Source organism: Poecile atricapillus, chromosome 12 (genome assembly GCF_030490865.1).
Source record: "Poecile atricapillus isolate bPoeAtr1 chromosome 12, bPoeAtr1.hap1, whole genome shotgun sequence".
NCBI lineage: Eukaryota > Metazoa > Chordata > Aves > Passeriformes > Paridae > Poecile > Poecile atricapillus.
The window spans coordinates 14,489,476-14,511,249 of NC_081260.1; the positions used below are offsets into that span (position 1 = coordinate 14,489,476).

The window sequence follows — 21,774 nt, forward strand, 5'->3', positions numbered from 1 at the left end:
GCTCCACACTGTCCAGGGAATAGGAAATTCCTTTTCCTGACACCACCAGGACATTTTTTTTTTGGCCTAGTTAATGCTTTTGTTGTGTGCAGCTGGTAGAGAAAACACTCAGTGTTAGAGAAAATAAAGTGGGAGCAACTCATCCCGCTTTGGTCCTTGCAGGAGTCGGAGTTTGGGGTCCACACTGGTGTTTAACTCATCCCACTGGAAAACAGAGCCCCCATGACACAACCATGAGGAACCCACAGAGCTGTTCTCATTCCAGTCAACACAAGCCCTGCTCCACGACAGCAACTGGGAGCTGCTGGGAGTGGGAAACTCTTTGGTGAGGGATTTATTCCCTGAGCTCGATGCTGATCCGGGTTTTGCTGCTGCCAGAAGGGGATTCCCACTCCTTTTCCCCACACAGGACAGGGAATGCTGACCCACACATCCCCGTGGGCAGAGCCAGAGCCACAGTTCCTGCTCTGGTGGCCTTCCCTGGACCTGGCACGTGTCTGTGGTGTGTGGGGAGGACAGGGACAGGGATCCTCGGTGGTGGGAATGGCACAGCTCTCCCCGCACCAGGCAGGAGGGATTTCTGCAGGAATAAACTGAATCCCTCAGATTAAATATGTTTCAAAGCTAATCAGAAGGCGTGTGGGAGCCAGGCATCCTCAGAACTGTCAGAAACGTTCCCTTTTTCCTCAGGGGCTGCTTCAGAGGGTGCCAGCTCCTTCCTCAGCATCCCTGTTTATCTGGGTGGGAATTCGCCTCGGGCAGAGCCGCTGCAGATTTCCGAGAGCACATGAGAGTCTTGCAGAGTCCATCAGGAAATCCAGCAGGAGCTGGGGTGGCTCCTGAGAAGCAGAGACCAGAGACCCTTCAAAGTCAAGCGGCCACTGAGCCTTGCAGAGCCATCCCAGCTTTGCTGGGCTCTGGGAAAGGGAAATGCTGCTGCCAGCTCTGCCATGGGCTCCTCATTCCCCATTGAACCAGGACTGCAGCTGCTCCTCTGGCCCAGCTTTGTTGGGTTTCTTTGGGAAGTGGGAGCTCTGTGACAGTGGCCCAAGGCTGGGAGCAGCCAAGGGGCTGCCAGAGCAGGGTGGGGAATATGAAAAAGCGGAGCAAATGGAAAATGGCCGGGAAGGCTTTAACCCCGGAGCAGTCCTTTGGAGGAGAACAGGGGAGAGTGGGAGTAGCCCGAGCGGGAGGGAGCACCGATGAGCTTTGACCTTGATGTGAAATATCTTAGAACATATTTAGGGCTTGGTGATCAAAATATTCCTGCTGCCCCTGGATTCCCCAGGCAGAAACATGCTCACGCTGGAATTCCCAGCCCAGGGCTGTGGGCTGGCAGCTCCTGCACCCCCTTTTTCATGGAAGAGTCTCCCAGTGCAGGAGGCTTTGCCAGCAGAGCTGTCAGTGCTGGGTAATCTCCTCTTTTCCCAGGAAGCCAGCACGCATTAGGATGAAAACCCTTGCGGAGTCAGGTGAGCCCAGGTGTAATCCCATAAACCGTGTTCCAGAGCCCTTCAAAGCTGCTCATCCGCACTCGGATTTCCAGAGCTCCGTGGAGATCATTTACAGGGAGTGACAGAGAACTGGGAACAGGGACTGGCATGTCCTAGCCCTGCCCTGCTCGCTGATCCCAGCCTGTCCCTGTCCCAGGCTGCCACTCCCAGAGTCAGGAGCAGCCCTTGGACGTGACCCTGCTTGGTGAGGGATGAGAGGAGCCCTGGGGTGCACTGGGCTGCCAGAGCTCCGGTTCTCCCAGGAACAGGAGAGATCCCAACAAACCTCTCAGTTTGCTCCCAGATGCCGAGCCCTGAACCTGCTTCTCTCCGTTCCCTTGGCCCCAAGGTGAGGCTGTTCCGAGGACAGGGAGAGCAGCTGGCACCAAGCTGGGCAGGGGGGCTGGACCTGGGCTGAGCTGGGTCCAGCACCTCAACTTGGGACCATCAGCAGCCGAGGGTTCCCAGGGGAGTGGCCAAATTCCAGTGGGCACCCAATCCAGCTCCTCCTTTCTCCTTGGAGAGCAACTTTTTACATGGGCAGATGGTCATAGGAAAGGGGGAATGTTTTCAAACCAGAAGAGGACATTTAGGTTGGATATTGGGAAGGAACTTTTCCCTGTGAGGGTGGGCAGGCTCTGGCAGAGGGTGCCCAGAGAAGCTGTGGCTGCCCCTGGATCCCTGAAAGTGTCCAAGTCCAGGTTGGATGGGGCTTGGAGCAGCCTGGGATAGTGGAAGGTGTCCCTGGCCATGGCAGGGGGTGAGAAAGAGATGAGCTTTAAGGTCTTTTCCAACACGAACCATTCCCTGATGATTCCATGATGTTTTCCCCAGAGCTGCAGAGGAGCCATCCTGCCTGCAGATCCCTTATGGAGAGCACAGCGGGATGTCAGGAACCTGCTCCTTCCCGGACAGCAAAGCGCCTCTGCTTCCCAACCACTCCACTTCATGGAAACTCTATCCCTGCAAACACTTGCTCCCTTTATATCTTCCTCCTTTATTTTTTATGGAGAGGCCTTGGAGGAGAGGGAATCAGAGGGGGCTGGCACATCCCCCCTCCCCCGGCCTCTCAGAAATAAAGGGATGCAGCTGGAGGGGCAGGAGTTTCTGGAGCAGTATGGATGGGGTGAGAAAATCATTACCTGCCTTGGGTTTCACTGTGGGAATGGCCGCACCTTTCCCCGGGAATCGCTGGTGTCTGGGGGCACAGAGAGGGGGGAGAGGGGGAGGAGGGAGCAAAGGGGCAGAGAAAGGGCTGGAAGCAGCATGGGAAGAAAGGAAAAGGGAAAGGAGATTTTTTTTTTTCTTTGCATGTAGCCATAGAGGGGCTGAAATGAATTACCTGTCTCCAAAGCTGGGGTGTTCGGGGAATAATCGATTGAACACGCCACAGACTCGGATTTTATGGCTTCAGGAGCCCGGCTGGGGCTGGGGGAAGAGGGGGAAGAGAGAAACTGTTCCACACTGAGGGGACACCTCAGGGGGATGGGTTTGTCTGGCATTTTCTTTTTTTCTTTCTTCTTTCTTTCTTTCTTTCTTTCTTTTTTTTTCTCCCTCTCCTCTCTCAGTTTGGAGTTCTTTGGGTTGGTTGTTGTTGTTTCCCTTTTTCCAGTCTTCCCTTGGGGACTTTCCCTGTTGTTCTGCAGGGGGGGAACAGAACTGGATTGTGTTTCTCCTGCTCTCAACTGCAAGGAATGACATCAGCCCGAGGTGTTCCAGCATCTCCTCCCTCTACACTCCTTCCCAACCCCAAACTGCTCTGGAATTCGGAGTTTAATAAGGAATTATTACTTCTCCCGATCCATGATTGGGCCTGGAATGGCAGTGGCTGCGAGGGAGCAGTGGATGAATCCAGCTGGTTTCTCTTGGCAGCTTGCAGTGATCCTTGAGGAGCATCCCAAACCCTTGCTGCTCCAGCACCCCTGGATCCCAGCCCTTCCACAGGGACAGCTTTCCTGCATCCCTTGGCACCAGTGCCAAGTGTCCCTGGAGCTTTCCCTGGAGAGGTGGCAGCAGGAACAGGTCCTCAGATGTTCCAAGGGCCTGGATTCTGCATCCCCATTCCCAGAGCCACTGGACACATCCCTGCCTCACCAGCATGTGACTGAGGAGCAGGAGGCAGCCCTCAGACCCCCCAGACAGAGAACAAAGGTGCAGAAATTAAAAGACAATTTCCAGAGCCACAAATAAATTCATGGAAAAGAGCAGGAACACGGCAATGCTTGGGGGAACGTGAGGATTCCTGACAAGCTCCCAGTGATATTTGCCAGGAGAGTCATTAACTCCCACCACGGGAGGAGGGATCCAGCTTTTCCAGAAGGCCCTGGGTCAGTTCCTGGGGTTTCTCTACCTCCCTGGTGCTGTTTTCCTGCATCCCGACAGGCTGGGATCACAGCCGGCTCTGCCCCAGGGATACAGGCTGCAGGAGCAGAGAGCCATGCTCCCGTGGAACCACCTGCAATCCCGATCCCTGTGATTCCAAGTCCTCTGGTGGCCCTCTGAGCAGGGTCTGGAGGCAGCAGTGCTCCTTTGGTGATTGTGCAGAATTCCCAGCTGCAGTGGAAACGCTCAAAGCAAATGGGAAGAGCAGAGACTGAGGGAAGGATTCCAGCCTCGGAGAGAAGCAGGGCTGGAGGTAGCACAGACGTTCCCAGTTTTCTCAGTCCAAGGAGCCAAAAAGTGTCCAGATTCCATGGAACCCAGTCAGACAACTCTGAGTTGCTCAGCTGAGCAGGGATTTGGGGCCGCACTGCTTTTCCACTGGGAAGTGGTGCTGCTGGTGCAGCAATGGGGAACCAGGAGAGCTCAGCTCCCCCCAGGGCACGGGAGCCAGGCATCCAGCCAGCCTTGGCATTCCCAGCGCTCCCTACAACACCACAACAACCTCCGGGAGGCCCAAGGTCACATTGCAGACCTGGAGCCAGACACGCCAACCACAGGTGAGTCAGCAGCTCTGGGAAGATCCTGTGCCTTTGCCCCAGGGCTCTCCACAGGATTCATCCTTAACCTCCAGGATCCAGCCGCCTCCATCCCCTGCGTGTGTTCTCCATAATTAAAGCTACACTGAGAAAATAAATCCTGCTCCTCACTAATAGGATGGAGGAGGTGTTAAATTATGGCTCCGTTTATCCAAGGATTGCCCAATGCAGCTCCTGCTTTAATAAGTGCCGATAAAACATGTCAGGAAATGATTTGGGAATTAATCCCTCCTGGATGAGGCGGTGACAAACTGCTCTAATATGTTTCACTCCGGGAAGGTGCGTGTTCCCGTTTCATTGAAAGGAGCTGCAAGTGGATTTAGGATTCATGGAAATAAGGGAATGATTGACAGGTGAGGGCTTAAGAGAGCCCGTGGGTGGAAGGAGAGAATTGCCCTCCCAGCCCTGCTGGCATTGCCTTCCCATGTGCCTCACTTCCACGCTTTTCCAGCCATACCTGGTGGATTCCAGCCCTGTTTCTGCCCTGTGCCATCCCTGCATCCCACTTTCCCATCTCTGATAACCTCTGGGATGGCAGGAAATGAGTTCAGCCCCTCCAGGACCAGGCAGGGGGGATCGACCTACTTCATCCTGCAGTCGTGTTAACAACTGGAGGTTGATGCCATGAACTCCACCTTGTCCTCACTTGGAAGTGTTTCCAAGTGGTTTGAAGATCTTTGTCAAAATGCAGCCATTGGGAATCGCTTCATTTCCCAAAAACCCCCCTCCCCACTGTTTTTCATCTGGGGAGAGTTTGGAATTTCATTTCCCTGTTCCATTCCAGCCCTCTCCCTCCGGTGTTTGGACCACAGGAGCTGTCCCAGCTCATCTGACACAGGGGATAAATTTGTGAGCCCCCACCCACCCCTCATCCCCACTCCAGGCAGCCCCTGCCTGCCCCTCCACTCCTCCTCAGCAGCCTGGCATGTGCCAGGGCTGGGGAGAGCCCAAAAAAGGGGTTTTGAAGGAAGGGAGCTGGGATCCAGCAAATTCCCCTCTCTCCAGGCAGGACGTGGGGGTGTCCCTGCACATCCCACCCACCCCAGACGCTGCTGCCAGGACAGGGAGGATGCCCACAGGGAGGGGAGCTGGTGCAGAGGGGACAGAGGGGAGGAGGGACCCCTAAACAGGATCCTCAAATCCCACTGAGACCACATTTCCCCATGGACCTGCTGGCCGCCTGTGGGTCTGGGGACCCCCTGTGTGCCCACCTGCCCCTCAGAGGGGTCACTCCCTCCTCATTCCCAAGCCAGGGGGAGGAGGCACAGCCAGGGCAGCATCTCCACAGCTCTCACAAAAGGACATTTGAGCGTTGCCTAAGCCCATTTAAAACCTGCTCTGATCCCATAAACTCTGCCTACCTTAACTCGAATTAAAGGGAATTGGCTGGAACTGTGTCAGAGCCAAGGGGGGAGTCAGTTCATCGCAATCCTTCCCAGCTCCTCGAAATGGGGGCTTAGGGGAAAGGAGCCATCCAGGAGCTCAAAGCCTCATAATGGGGTTATGTTGCAGTGAAGAAAATGAAAGTTAAACATTAGGGAAACCTTTATAGCTCTGACAGGAGTTCAGCCAGTGGAACGCTGTGGAATTGCTTTCCCCGGAGATATCCAAGGATAAGGCTAAGCACACATCTGACAGGGATGGTTTACCAGCCTGATGTGCAGGATAAAGTGGAGCAGGTGAGCTGGGCGAGCTTCCTTCCAGCCCTACTAACCCTGGGATCAGTGCAGGGCCTCTCTGCACAGGATCATCCCAGATCATTCTTCATTTTCCACAGCCTCCTGGAGCACTTCCAGCACTGGTGACACAGGAACAATGCTGCCCTGGCAGGCACTCAGTGGCCGGTGCTCAGGCACTCCAGAGGCTGCAGGAAATGGAAAAGCTCAGAACAAAGGAATCCCTAACAATGCCAGTCTGGGGGAATTGCTGGACAACAGGAGTGCATCCAGGAGGATTTGAAGCCCCTGCTCAGATGGCTGGGCTGCTGGAACAGCAGAACCGGAACGCAGTGTTTGAAGGCTTTCTCATGAAAACCCTTTGACAAATCCATCATCCATCTGCCTTCCCATGGTTTTGTTCTTAAGCTGAAATCCATGGAGCAGGCAGAGGGATGCTGGAGCTGGGCCCTGGGAGGGCTTGGAGAGGCTCTGCCCCTCCTGTCCCAGCGCAGGTCACCCCTGCCCCGGGGGCTGGCAACTTCCTGGGCCAGCAGGAGCCACTTTGGAGAGTCGGGCTGTGCCATCTTTTGGGATGCAGGACATGGGAAGGCTCCTCACCTCTGCAGAGCTGGGATGTTGGTTCCTCACTGAAACACCCAAAAAAAAACCCGCTCAGTGAGAGAGAGAGGAAAGAAGAGGAAAGAAGAAAGGATGTTTTCCAGAACCCCACGGAGGAGACAGAGGAAGCAGAGGGAGCGTGGATCAGGAGCACCAGGGGAGCCCCACCTCCATTCCCAGTAGGGATCCCAGAAGGGGAAGGGCTGGAAGGCTGCCAGGCTCTCCATCCATCCTCCCTGGCTAATTTGTAAGGAATTACAGATATGTGGATGGGACATTGGACAGTGTTAAGTCAAGTGGATGGTTTGCTCTGAAGTGATTATCAAGAGGCTCCAGGGAAGGGGAAAAGCTCAGCAGATAAGGGCAGGGATCTGACACCACAAGTGCTGCTGACAACGGGATGAGAATCCTGCTCAGGGATGGGGTCAGGACTTCTCTCATTCCTTCACTGTTGCAGCCCACACAGCCCATGGGAAACTTGGCTATTGATGTTTTCCCTGTTTCTCCCAGAATTTCACCCAGAGGGAGAGTGAGATGTGAAGGAAGTTCAGGACAAGCGTGGAACAAACAGGGATCCAGCTCAGGGGTTTTCCTTTCAGGCTGCTCTGGGTGATTTCCTCCACCAACAGCTCCCTGTCCCTGCTGTTCCCAGCACAGCTGGAAAACCTCTGGCCTGAGCCTGGGTTCTCTGCATCCACTCCCCTTCACCCTGACCATCCAGGAACCCTCTCTTGGATCTATCCCAGTGCTGTGGCTTTGAAACTCCGGGAGAAAGAGAGAGAGGAGGAGAGAAGTTTTTGCAAAGCCAGCAGATCCCTCCCAGGATATCAAAACCTCTTGGATTCATCCCAAAACAAAGTAAGATTTCTCTAATTTTCCAGCAGGCTGGGGGAGAGGCCTCTCTGCCAACCTTCCCAGGGCCAGGAGCTGGACAGCCACACTCCCCCTTCCCACATCTCCCGAGGGAAAAGGACCTGGGCTGCTCCCACCTCGGCTGAGAGCAGGGGCAGAGGGTGGAATGCCAGAAAGATTGGCAGCAGGAAGCGGAATTTCTCCTTCATTCCAGCAATTTGATCCATACACGTGTGGCCGGCCTGGCTTTTGGTAGCACCAGGATCCGTCAGCGGGAGAGCAGCCCCAGTTCCAGCTGCTCCAGAGGCAGGAGAGGGCTCGTGTTTAATGGCTCTCATATTAGCACTTGCTATTTAATATTGCATGTTTAGTCTGCTTTGTCTGCTGCTCCCTTTAGGATCAGGTCTATTCCAAACAATCTCAGAGTGGAATCAGGTTCAAAGATGGACTCAAATTGGTTTCAGACCGGCCCAGTTAATGTCCCATTCCACCCAAAATTGGGACCAACTGCTATGGACTGGGGTCCTCAGGCCTCTCAGTGCTGCTGCAGGGACCAGACATATCTGAGTCCAAGGTTTGGGGCTGCTCCATCTCCCCATCTGGAGTCTGTGAGGATGAAGAGGCCTTGGAACAGTTTTCCTAGAGAAGCTGTGGCTGCCCCTGGATCCCTGGAAGTGCCCAAGGCCAGGTTGGATGGGGCTTGGAGCAGCCTGCGATTGTGGAAAGTGTCTCAGCCCATGGCAGGGGGTGGAACTGGATGATCTGTAAGGTCCCTTCCAGCTCACAGCACTCTGGGATTCTGTGACACCACCCCTCCAGGGTGGCACCTGCTGCAGCTGCTGCTGGAAGTGGTCCCACTTGCCTTGTCCTACCTTTGCCAAGGAGTGACACCCACCCCGCCTGGGGAGCAGCCCCACATTGCAGCTCCTGCAGGAAAAAATCACCCCTGGCAGGGATTTCCTCCAAGCCCTAAAAACCATTTCAAAAAACCCAAAAAAACAACCCAGGAATCCCAGCATCACTGGCATCTCCTTGGCGAGGTGGGGAGGTTTGACATCAGTGCGTGTTTTATGGATGGAGAGCTCCAGACAGCTGGAAAAACAGTTAACGTTCCTGTTTGACGTGTTCCAGCCTGGTTTGGAGGGAGCAGATCCAGCAGCTGAGCTCTGCCAAGACAGGGAATCACAGGTATTTCACAGGAGAGGGACAGCTGGAGCTGGGAACCGCAGGTTTTTAGCTGGAAAATGAGAGCTGGATCGGGGACCTGCAGGTATTTCATGAGGGAAGGGAAGCTGGACACTTTTGCACTGAAATCTCTGAGGTTTTTGAGCATCGTGGAATCACAGGCAGCATCTTGCTCAGCGTTCAGGAAGAGATTAACCCACTGATTTTTGATTAGGGTACAGCACGGGCAGGAGGAAATACCTGGATTTAAGGGGATACCTGGATGAAGGGACAAGAATGAGGGTGAGTGTGCAGTGTCCAGGCCCTCTCTGTCCTCCCAGCTCAGGTCCTGGGATGCACCGAGGCTCCTGGAAAATCCAGCCTGGCTCTTCCCAGGACTCCCAGCCTCAGTCCAACCCTTCCATCCGGTGGCAGAGGACATCCCACCTGGAACAAGACACCTGTGGCTCACAGGTCACTCAGCCCACTCCCCCTTCACAGCCCAGGGGTTGGCAGAGCCAGGTTTATTTTCCCTGGCCTAAATGAGGAGCAGAGTAACCCTAAGGTGACCCCAGGTGCCTGAGGTGCCCCAGCGAGCCCTTGGAGCCCAGAGCACCACAGACACCCCGGAGCCAGCGGTGGTGGGGCAGGGTTAGGAGCCAAAACACCCCAAAATATTCTTGCTGGGCCTCCCCTGTGATGTCACCACTGCTGCAGGGCTCAGCTGGGGGACAGCTGTGGGGGTAGAACAGGATGAGTTTTGGCTGGGTGGATCTGAGCACCAGCCAGCTCCCACTTGAAATGTAAAATTTGGGACAGATCAAGCATCGTGGGAACGGCTTTTTTGGTCTAATCCAGTGTCTAGATCCCATTTGGAGTGAGGAGGAGGGTGGGGGAGATTGGGTACAAGGCACCTTCCCACCTCTCTGCACATGTAAGTGATTTATGCTTCTACCGGTGATGCCCAGTGCAGGGCAGGAGGGATCCCAGGGCAGGAGGGATCCCAGGGCAGATCCCGTGGCAGGAGGGATCTCATGGCAGGAGGGATCCCAGGGAAGCTAAGCACAGGCTTTGGGCAGAAAACTTTGGGCAGCTCCCCACCTCTCCTTTGGGTGACAGATCCACTGTGGGGGCATCTCAGCTGCTCCTCCCGCTGTTCTTCAGCAGTCAGGCTTGGGAGATGATCCAGCTGGAAATCATCCTGGTGAGAAAAGAATAATAGTTGATAAAGTCTGATCTTGAAGAAGGTTTGATGGGAGTGGTGAGGTCCTGGCACACAGGTTTCCCAGAGAAGCTGTGGCTGCCCCATCCCTGGAAGTGTCTGAGGCCAGGTTGGATGGGGCTTGGAGCAGCCTGGGATAGGGGAAGAGGGGTGGAATGGGATGAACTTTAAAGCCGCTTCCAACCCAAAGGATCTTGTGATTCCATGGTTCTATTCTGTCATCCAGTGCCTGACCCAGCTTTGTCTGCTCCAGTTCTGCTGCTGCTATAGGGAGGAGGGGACAGGGGCTGGGAAATGGAATAGGTGGGTACTTCCAGCAAGGCGTGACATCAGCCCTGTGTGAGCGCAGATTCCAGCTCTGGCTCCTGCTCTGGGCAGCGTTTCCTCAGTGTGGAGATGAAGGTGACCTGGTGAACTCGGAATGTCCCACAGCCTCCAGCCTTCACACTGCCACCAGCCCTGCAAGGATGCAGCACGAGGAGAGGGAACACGAGGGTGGAATTTATTATCATATCAAACAACGTTCCTCGAGCAGCAGCACAGGGCAAATCAAGGGATGGATAAAAGGCACAAAGCGCCTGCAAAGCCTGGTTTAAAATAACGCTTGAAGTAGGAAGCAGCAGCATGAATCATAGTGCATTGCAAACAAGGACGGGATGTGTTTAATTTCCAGTTTATGAAGGCAGTTTTATTTATTTATGATTCTGCTCCAGTGTTTAGCTTATACACAAAGTCATGACTCACTGCTGAAGGAGCTCCAAGCCCTCTTTGGAACAGCACATTTCCTCCTTGAGGAAATGACACAAACCCATTCTGTCCCATCAGCTGAGCAGCACAGGAGGAAGGAGCAGGAGGCATCAGGAGACTTCCCTGCCACCAAACCCACTTGTGGGACCCACCTTCCTGTGAGTAGGAAACTCCTGGGGGCAGGATTCTCCTGGGTTGTTCAGTGGCTGTGTGGGGAAAAGAGGGTCAGCAGCAGAGCTGGGCTCCAAGGCTGCAGAGCTGTCCCTTGACACATCAACAGCTGTGCCACCAGCAGGGCAGAGCAGGGATTCGGAGGCAAAGCAGCCTGGTTTTGCTGGAGTGGATCAAATCTGCAGGCTTTGGATACAGGGTCCATCCTCCTTGGCTCAGTGGGAATGGGAAGTGCCCCATCACTGCCCGCTGCTGGAGTTTGTTCACAGCTCCTGCTCTTTGCTGCCCTATGGCCTCAGAGCACTCCTGGTGTTCCAAATTTGCAACAATTTATGCCACGATTTCCCTGACGATTAAACTTCTCCTTTTGGAAAAATGATATTTTAATGGAAACAAATGAGGTCCTGGCATGAAGATGATGCTTCCCCTGCTGCATGCCATGGATCCAGGGTATGTGATGGACCCCAGCAATGTGATCCACTGGGCTGAGCCCACTCTTCCCAGCCTTGTTCCCACCTCTTCTACCACTCTCTGGCTGCTCTGGGAGCACATCCTGCTCAGGGGTCCTGTGCAGCATCAGGGATGTGTTTCCATGGGTCTGGATGTGTTCCTGAGGATGCTCAACTTCCATTGTGCATTTCCAGCTCTCTGCTGAGCAGGAGAGGCTGTGCCTGCTGGCAGGGATGAGGGTGGACTTGGAGAGGCTGGAGAAGGCCTGGGATGAAGCAGCAGAGCCCAGAAATTCCCCAGACTGGGCTTGGTGAAGGGCTGCAGAGCTGATCTTCCTCTCCCAGGGGCTGAACCATCGGGAGCTGCTTCAGGCACGGGGAATGGGGACAGCAGAGCCCAGGTGAGAGCAGGACATGGAAGGAAGGAAGGACATGGAAGTGAGGACATCACAGTGAGGACATCACAACCAAGGACCTCCAAGCAACCACTGCTTTTCCTTTCTTTTACCCCAAAAAACGGAGCCAGCAGCACCACCCTCCACAGGAGCACCCCAAACATCCCCAGCCCGGTCACTTCCCGGCCCGGTGGCCCCGAGCCGCTCGCTGGGGCTGGGAGGGAGCCGCCACAGCCGTGAAGGAAGCGCAATCAGCCGCTATTTACGGCCGATTATCTCAGCCCTGCTCCGGCTTCCCGATAATTCCCTGAATTAGCTGCGCGCTTTGTTCGGGAGTGTTGTTGTCAGATATCTCGGACTACAGGGAAGGGGGATGGGACCCAGGTGGGGGAGCAACAGGCAGCGCTGAGTGTTTACAAGTTCCCAAGCAGGAACTACAAGGCTAATTAATTTCTCATTAAGGAAGAAGTCGAAGGATAAAGAAGCATAAACCTCGAGCTTTGGGAGATGCTGCGGATCCAAAGACACGCACATCTCCCTTATATCCCTGGGAATGAGGCCCCTTTCATACCCCAAACACCTCGTTTCCTGCTCTTCCCTCTATCCCCAGCACTCCCCTTCCCCGAGACAGTCGGGATCACCCCAGCCCCGTGTGTCACACAAATATGAGGAACTTTTCTGGGAAAACGCACAGAATTTCAGTGTTAAAAGGTGACAGCAGATGGGATCTGATCCCAGAGTTCTCAGAATGGATTTGCATCCCTGGAAGTGTCCACGACCTGGTTGGGCAGAGCTTGGACCTGGATCAGTGGGAGGTGTCCCAGCTATGGCAAGGGACTGGAGGAGCTTCAGGGTCCCTTCCAACCCAAACCATCCAATGTTTCTCTGATCCACATTTTGGGCACCACTGGAGCTCCATCCATCCCTTGGCCATGGCCTCATCCTTCCCTGCTGCCAGCTGTGGAATGGGGTCCCAGCAGAGAAGGAACAGGCTTTGCTGCTCCCCCACTGCAGAGCGCCATGGAGGAGCTCAGGACTCTTCCCTGGTGGTGCCATCTCTGTTCCTGACACTTCTGTAAAGCCGGGAGAGAGGAGAGCTCTGGAATCTTCCCATGGCTTCCAGGAAAGTTGCCTGCTCAGGTTTCCTTGGGAGCTGTGCTGGCTCCAGGACCATTTCCTTTAATAAACAGGGGGATCTTGAAGGGTGACCCAGGTGGGAAACACCTGAGAAGAACCAGGTACATCCTCCTTGCTGGGCAAGGTTTTGGGTGCTGAAAGAGCACCCAGGGGTCTGGAAGCCTGGATCCCATTTTAGCTGAGATAATTTCCTGTCTTCACGTGAAGACCCAAGCCCTGGGTGAGCTCCCAGGGGCAGGCAGAGCTCTGTCCCCTCTGCTGGCCATGGGACAAGTCAGGTCACCACGAGGTGACAGGAATGTCACCCAGTGGACACTGACCCCACAGCCCAGCCCATCCCTATCCCACCACTCCAGCTTGTCCAGGGAAAAAGAAACTCTTTTCCAAAGTTTTGCATGGCCCTGCTGCTGCCAAGCCTCTGTGAACCCCCAGCTCTGTGCTGTGGCTGGAGGCCGTGGGCTGCCACAAGCACTTCCACCAGGCATCTTTCTCCTGGATGGGATTTGCTCCAGGCCATCGATTTTAAATCCTGGGAAAATTGGCCCATTTGCTGTGCTCACCGAGTGTGTATTTTATAGGATACCTTGTCTCAAAGCCATTAACCAAGCAAACATTGCATTTTATAATCAAATAACAAACCAGAAGATAATGGAGGCGTGTTTCCTACCTTCACTGCTCGGAATGCACCAGGGTAAGGGGTGATTCCTCAGGGTGGAGAGGAGCTGGAGATGGGAGGGTTCTCCTGGAATGAGGGAGCTTCTCATACATGAGCTTCTCCTTCCTGGATGTCTGGTGGGGAGGAATATCCATCAGCAGGGCCAGGGGGTGCTGCCAGCCCCGGGCAGAGGGAAGGACTGTGGAGCTTTCCCCTTCCCACAGCCCCCAAAGCTCACGAGTGCTTGTACAGGACTCATGAAGCTCTTTCTCCTCACTGCTTCACAGGAGGGTTTTTATTTTTCCCCAGCTTGGAATTCAGTTAGCAGCCGTTTTCCTGCAGAAAGTGCAGGAATTGGCCAGCGTTGGAGGGGTGCAGCCCTTCCCCGCTCCCCCAAGGTGCTGGGGGAAATCCCACAGTTCATTTTTCCTGGCTGCAGAATGCCTTTTCCTTCGCATTCTTCAGCTCGCAGGTACTTCATCACCACGTTTCCTATTCACATGTCTGGTCATTTCACTCGTGTCAGGGCTCCTTAACTAGGAAATATCAAGATGTTTTCACCCTGGAAAGCTGGGAAGCGTGTAATTAGCCACCCAGGTAATAAATTACCTGTGCTGGCGACAGCCCACTGGGGAAACCTTTATTCTCCATCTCATCCTATTATGCTGAGCCAATTTAGCACATCTGTAGTTGTTTTAAAATAGTCATTTCAATGGACTCCGAGAAAAGGAGGCTTATTAACAACTTAGCTGCCAGGAGGAAAATGGGAGGGACAGCAGCTGCCATGGAGGGAGAAGTTTGGTCCTGGCTGGAGGACAAATCCTGCTGTGCCTCCAGCTCCTTTCTTGGACCACAGCATGGACAAAGCTCTGGGATCCCCCTGCAGCCTTCCTGGAGCCCCCAGAGCAGAGGGGCCTGGGGAACATTTGGCCATGGATGTGGGAGAGGAATGGGGGATTTGGGCTCCTTCAGTCACCCCAGTGCTGTCCCACACCCTCCCCTGCTTCCCCCAGCACAGGACAGAGCTGACATTCAGCTGGGGAGGTTCCCAGATGTCCCCAGCCGGCAGAGCTGTCCCCTGTAGTTGTTCATCCATGGTCCCCAGCTGCAGGGCCCCAGGGCTCTGCTCCTTTGGGAAATCCATCGGAGCCTGGCTGGGAGGGGCTCTGCAGGTGAGAGCTGGGCTGGGCAGCTGAGCCCGAGTGCAGAGCACCGCAGGTGTTTGGGCTGGGGAGGAGGGAACAGCTCCAGCCTGGAGGGAGAGCAGAGAATTGATACCTTGTGTTCACAAACACAGGCAGTTCCTGGCTCCAGCGCTGCAGAGCTGCATTCCCAACACTCTTGGAGGGTGTTTGGGATGGGATCACACTCCTGAAGCTCACATGGAACGGCCTCAGACACGGAGGGGCTGGAATGTGTCCATCAGAGCCAGCATGTGCTCAGACACCCACCCAGCCCACCCCGGGAATCACCGGACAAGCCCTCAAGGCACAGCCAAGGGCTGCTTTGTCCAGCAGAGCTCAGGCTCCTGGTGTGGATGCCAAGGGAAAACCAGGAGTTCTGAGCTTTGGCACAACCCCTGAGTGGATGGAACTGCTCATTTTAGCCTTTCCTCCTCATTCTCCTCCCCATCCATCATTGCAGCCTTGCTGGACACCCTCCATCCCTGCTGCAATGGTCGGGACTCTCTGGAGAGCTGAGCATGAACTCTGTGCCTCAGACAGGAGGGAGTTCCTGCTGGAGAACCTCCCCATCCCTCCTCCAGGCTCGATTTCATTCTCTCCCCACGCTGCTCTGGGATATTTCCCGGCTGTAGTTGGATCAGGGGGAACACACATAATTTTTAAACCGAGCCTAAGTGACAGAAGAGCCCTGAGCCGCGTTTAGAATCCCAGGCAGATGTTCCTGGGACATCAGCACCCTCCCTGCACCTCCATCAGGGAACAACTCAGGCTTTCCCAAGCACCTTTCCTTGGCTCCCAGCCCCTTCCATCCACGCACAGCTGAGCTTCCTTGCCATGGAATCACGGACTGCTTTGGGTTGGGAAGGACCTTAAGGATCATCTCATTCCAACTCCCCGCTATGGATAGGGAGCAATTGTCCTCCCAGGAACCACCCCAGCAGTGCCCGTGTCCTCCTCAGCACAGGGGCTGCTCCAACTTTTCCAGAGCCCACAGAGCTCCAGGTCCAGCCTCGAGCTTTTCCAGAGCATGGAAAATCAGGTCTGGCAGAGGGAGCCCTGCCTGCCTGCACACTGGGAGCACTGGGAAACCCCCCGGAGTCCCCCCCAGCTCCCTGCCCTCCCATGGCTCCAGCCATCAGGAGAGCTCCTGCTCCACGGCCGTTTTCCAGTGGGACAGTTAATCCTGGCCTGACTTCTTGCATCAAGGACCAAAACCCACATGAAAGAGATTATTTTTCCAATTTCCTTCCCTGTCTGGCAGCCTGGAGAGCACATCTACTTGGAATGAAGCATCCTGGCTTTTCCCCTGCCATCACCTAACCCTGAGTGCTGCTCTGCCTGGGATGGAGGCAGGAATGTGGCCTGGACCAGCACTAACCCTTCCAAATAAATGGGATATCAGGGCAGGCCAGGCTCTAAGCTTGGGGCATCCACCCAAAGCCACATATTTTTGAGTTTTTTCTTAGCATCTTTCAGTAAACCAGGAATAAAAAGGATTTAGGAACTATTCCACCGGAGCCCCCTCCAGAGCTGGCCCAGCCTGGCCTCTGCTGCATTGCTTTTATGCAGAGATCCCTCATATCCCTGGAAACCAGCTCATCCCCAGGTGTAGCCTGAGCATGAACTGGTTCCTGGCTTCAGGGACAGCAGGGCTTAGGGGCAGCTGGGAGGTGCTGAGGGCCAGCAGCAGATTTGCCTAAAAAAGGCAGAGAAAAGCGCCTGGGAGGAAGCTGCTCCCTGCAGTTTTATTTTTCCTTTCTTGTTCCTTATTTACACAGGTTGTTCCAGCTCCTCTCTCATATTTTTACCCTTTGCAAATGGAAAAGAGCAGCAGAACGTTCCAAAGCCCTGACCCTGAGTGACTCCCTGCAAAATCCTTCTGAAACCACTCACCAGGTCTATCTCCAGTCAGTCAGCTCCTGGAAAAGCAGGTCACACCCCAACACCTACACCTGCTGTTCCAAAGGATTTTTTCATGCTTCTGGAGGCCAGCAGTGGCTCTGCCACATGGAATGTCCCAAGGAATGTCCCGTTCTGTCCCAGGGAACTCGCAGGGTGTGGAGCCAGGTGTGTGAAGGCGCTGGTTCCCAAGGTGCCCATTCCGAGGCTGGCGCTCCCCCTCTCCCCTCTGGCCAGATGGCTCCTGGCAGCAGCCTCTTGTCACATCCCCAGCTCTGGAATCGCTCCGTGCATCCTCTGCCTTCTGCTTTTGTCAAACGGATCATTGACCCCACTTTCCCTCATTGTCTTTGATTATCCAAGACAATCCCTTTCACTGCCTCGAGGAGCTCCCAGGGGGATCCCACCCCTTCCATGCATAAACCAACACAAACATCCCTGGTTTTCAGCAGGCTGCATCCAACCCCTGCGATGAATCATTCCTCTGTGTCCGTGTCTCACTGAAGGACAGGGAGAGGGGAATGGTTGTGGGATTTGTCAACTGTAGATTCAGGAAAACAGGAAAAAAAAACCCCCTTGACTCAAACATTAGTTGGCAAATCAAATTATTCCCCACTTCATCTGTATTATTTAGGCTTAATTGTATTACTGGGGCTGTAATCCAGGGAAAACACAATTATTGGGAGAGATTGCAAGGATGGCATCTTTGGGAGGGCAGGAAGGAAGGGCCTGGCCGGTGGGTGTGAGGAGGGGGCTGGGAGCTGCCTGGTGTCGGGACAAAACCTTTCCAGCCCCTGCTCCTGCAGGGATTTCAGCTGAGATCCCAGCTCAGGCTGCAGCTGCTGGCAGCTGGAGGCTGTCCTCAGTCCCCAGATTTTATTGGATATTCCAGTGACTCGGAGGCTGCCAAGGACCTGAGCAAGGATGGGCTTTGTTTTCATCGTCTCTTAAATCCCTCTCTTGCCTCTTAAATCCTGCTCTTTACAGCATGCCAAGGATCAAGGGATGTGCTGGTGGCTCTTCCATGGGCAGTTATTGAACTTTCCATGGATTTTACCAACCTAAAGAGCCCCACAAAACCTCAGTCTGCACAGCCAGGGGACACTCCCCGTTCCGTACCCTGCCGGCTCCTGCTCCTCCTGGAGGATCCCGAGGAACAGCCCACCTGCCGAGGAACAATGGAAAAGAGCTCTGGCCCTGGGACACGATGTTTGCGACAGCACCTGCAAAAGGCTGCTGAAGTCCGAGGAGAATTTCCTGCTTGGAAGTTTAAAGACAAGAAAGAATAATTAAAGTCCCTTCTGCAATGTCATTAAATATAAATACAAATGGTGTTAATATCTCTGGGTACTACAGAGCATTCCTAAGCACCCTCTAATTGTCTAATTAAATCACTGAGGGCTGAGGTTAGTGACAGCAAAATCCTTAATGGGGCCTTGCTGGGACATTTAGAGAAGGCTCTGTGCAAGGGGGTTGTTTATCTAATTAATCCCCAAGGTCACAGCCCCAGCTCCTGAGCCAGGTAATGCAATTGAGGTCCCTCGCATTTCGTCAGGCTGGCTCAGACCTACTTTACACCCGCTGGCTGTGCCGGGGGAGGGAAGGGATCTGGAGCATCCTCACGGAACAGGGAGATCCTCATCCTTCTCTGGGCTCTGCTGTCCCTCAGCAGGGTGCCCTGGAGGGGAATGGGGTGAGCAGCACTCGCTGAAATTGGGGCAGAGGTCCTGAGCCTGAAGAGGGGCTGAGGAGTCACAAACCAGAGTCAGGAATTGTCACCTCCTGCAGGGACAGAGCTCATTGTGCTGCATTGCTCTTCGTGGGATTGTGGGATGGGATGGATGGATGGATGGATGGATGGACGGACGGATGGACGGATGGATGGACGGACGGATGGATGGACTGATGGACGGATGGACGGATGGACGGACGGACGGACGGATGGATGGATGGATGGATGGATGGATGGATGGATGGATGGATGGATGGATGGATGGATGGATGGATGGATGGATGGATGGATGGATGGAAGGAAGGACGGACAGATGGATGGATGAAGAATTATGTTCTGCAGGACAGCTGAGAGCAGGAGCAGAGATTTTCTTCCAGAATGAGCTGCAGAGGTCAAACATCCCCTCAGCCCTCAGCCCTCCCAGGGGCTGAGCAGAACTCCAGAGAGCACAGAAATGCTCTGAGGAGCAGAAGGAGGAAGAGGAGGAGGAGAGCCCCTCTCTGCCTCCCTGTCTGCAGGCAGGGAAAGGCTGGAGAGAGCTGCTGCCAAGCCCTGGCTGCTCCAGGAGTGAGGGGACATTTAAGGGCCATCCAGGAGCAGAGGGCAGGGAGCACCCAAAAGCAGTGCCCTGCCCTGTTTGCAGCATCCCAGCTCCTGTGCTGCTGCTCCCAAAATCCCTGTGACCAGATGAAGGGAGTCTCTGATGCCGCTCACCCCCAAATTCCAAAAAAAGAGGCAACTCTTCTTTTCTTTCCTTCCCTTTGGAATGATGATTCACCCCCCTGCTTCCAGCGCTGGCTCAGCCAGTGCTGATGGCTTTGGATAGGAGCGGCTCGGTCGGAATTCCTGGGCAGGCTGTCAAATTGTCACAGCTCATCCGTGTGCAGCCAGGGACTGGTGCTCCATTGTCCACAAATCGGGACCAGATGTGGATGTCCCGACAGCCATGGGCTCCCGCTGCCGCCGGGAGAACCGAGCAGCCCAACGCCCCCAGCCGTGGTCATGGCTCTCCCCCCGCTTCCCAATCCCTCCTCCCCATCCCGCTTCCACAATGGAATATGCAAAATGGGAACAACAACGGGCATGGGATGAATAAAGATGCGCAGCTGAGTAAATAATCACCCGTTCCCAGCACTGCCAGCCTTGACCCCCGGATTGTCCCCAAACTGGGCTGGTGACTCTGCTGGAAAATCTGCCCCTGGAGAAGGGAAGGGGAGCTCCTTCCCCAACATTCCCAAGGTAAAGGGTATTAATGGCAGGAAGGAGGGTGGTTTACATTCAATATTGGGAATAATATTGGGAAGAATCCCTGTGAGGGTGGGGAGGCCCTGGCACAAGGTTCCCAGAGAAGCTGTGGCTGCCCCTGGATCCCTGGAAGTGTCCAAGTCCAGGTTGGATGGGGCTTGGAGCAACCTGGGACAGTGGGAGATGCCCCTGTCCCTGGCAGGGGAGTGGAAGGAAATGATCTTGAAGATCCCTTCCAACCCAAACCTATAGAATTCCATAATTCTGTCATTTCCAGCACACAGCACTAAAGTCAACCCCATCCTAACCTTGCCTGAATCCTGGATGTGGATTCAGGTGGACTGAGAAGAATTCTTGTTCCACAAGAGGTGGAACAGACCAGCCTGGCCCAGTGCTGGTGGCCTCTCTCCAAAGAAGCAGCTCCAGGCCCCTGCAGCCCTTCCAGGACATCTCTAAGGTGACCAGTTCAAACCCCTGGCCCCTTCCAGTGCGAGCCACTGAGCCCAAATTCATCCCAATCCAAAAGGAACTCAGACGATGCTCTTGGGAGCTGTGTCTTCATTTTCACGCTCAGGGGTGTGTAATTCCCTCTGACATTCCTGGGTTTTCTGCTTTCTTTCCATTTGCACCATTGCAAATGAGTGTTTCCTCCACCAAAATCTACAGCAATGTAAACACTCCACTTGCAAGGAGAGGGCTGGCCTTGAAACACTTCCCCGGGATCCTTTACCGGGATGCAGAAAGCTAGGAGCAGATTTCCGCTGATATTTGTTGCTTTTCAAACAGAAGCAAATGTTTATAGCCAGGCTGTAAACCACGCTAATGGGGGGCAGATCCGCTACAGGAGCCGTGTTTGGAGACAAAGGAAAAGGAGAAGCCCTGGCTTTGCTTGGAAGCCAAACTTGGAAGTTTGGCTCCCGCTTCCGATGCGCTTCCTGAGCCTCGGCCACATCCCACACTTTTATAAAATCACCCATGCAGGGAGTCAGAACTGACAGAAATACACAGGCACTGAGTCACTTTTCTGTGGAATTTCATTTGTGTCCGCTCCCACATTTATGGAATTTCACACACTCATGGATGGAGCTCCCAGCAGCTCCAAGTCCATCGCATTCCTCTCCAACATTCAGCTTCAGGAACCACCTCCATGGAGTGGGACACACATTTAGTCCTGCCTCCTCCAAACAGGATCAGAACCAGCAGGGAGATGGCAAAACCTCACTGAAATCCCCTGGATATCAGGATATGGATGCAATTCTCCATGAATTCTCTTCTTCTTGGAAAGGTGGTCAGGCATTGGAACAGCCCAGGGAGGTTTGGAGTGCCCATCCTCGGAGGTGCCCCAGGAATGCCTGGACATGGATCTCGCTGCTCTGGTGGGGATCAGCCACAGATTGGACTCAGTGATCCCAGAGATCTTTTCCTACCTGGATGAATCTGGGATCTGTGATCCTGGGAAGCACCAGCATCCCTCACACATCCCACCGGAGCCACGCATCACTAATTCCCGCTGTCTCCCACAGCCCTTCCCTGACAAAGCGTTTCGGTGACCCAGGAATGTTATCTTAGCAAATCAAAAATGTAAACATTTAGGTTCAGGACTGGGCTGGCTGGATTTGGGAATGAGTTATGGTCGGAGCCCGGCGAGGAGGCTGAGTTTGGCTTGGCAGTTCCTCCTGTGCCTGGAACCTGCTTTTCAGGATTAAATACGATCCCCTGCAATCCATCCAAAATGTCAATTACCCCGAGTCTCTCAGGTTTGCAATTACAGAATGCAAGTCATGTTCAGCGTTTTATGAAACTGCTTTTCTTGGCAGGGCACATCTCTCTCTTATTGTAAAAAATAACTTTCAAATCAAAGCATTAAATCAAGGCACAAACGCTGGGAAGGACGCGGGGCTGAGGCTGGAAAGTTCCAGCGCCGGAGCTGGAAGGGAGCTGAGCTGAGCTGGTTTCTGGTGCGGGAACGAGAGTGGCAAATCAGGGGGAAAGAATGTGGAACAGTCTCGGCTGAGGAACGCCTAATCCCACCATCATGGATTTAAATCCCACAATCGCCTCGTTAGAACCCCCCGCGGGGCAGGGGGAGCGAGCCTGGAGAAAACACCTCTCCCATCCCGCTGGAATCCGAACAGTCCTGCCCCGGCTTGGGCTGGAGCTGCGGCAGCAGCTGCA

General features: G+C 54.3%; 1 long non-coding RNA gene across 1 annotated transcript; it reads right to left on the minus strand.

Moving 5' to 3' along the window:
- Window positions 1-10,297: 10,297 nt before the first annotated feature.
- LOC131583606 (uncharacterized) lies at window positions 10,298-16,951 on the minus strand. Its single transcript, XR_009278540.1, has 3 exons — window positions 16,617-16,951; window positions 13,552-13,673; window positions 10,298-11,715 (listed from the first exon to the last, which is right to left on the minus strand). It is a non-coding gene; the product is annotated as an uncharacterized LOC131583606 (long non-coding RNA).
- Between the last annotated feature and the right edge of the window lie 4,823 nt (window positions 16,952-21,774).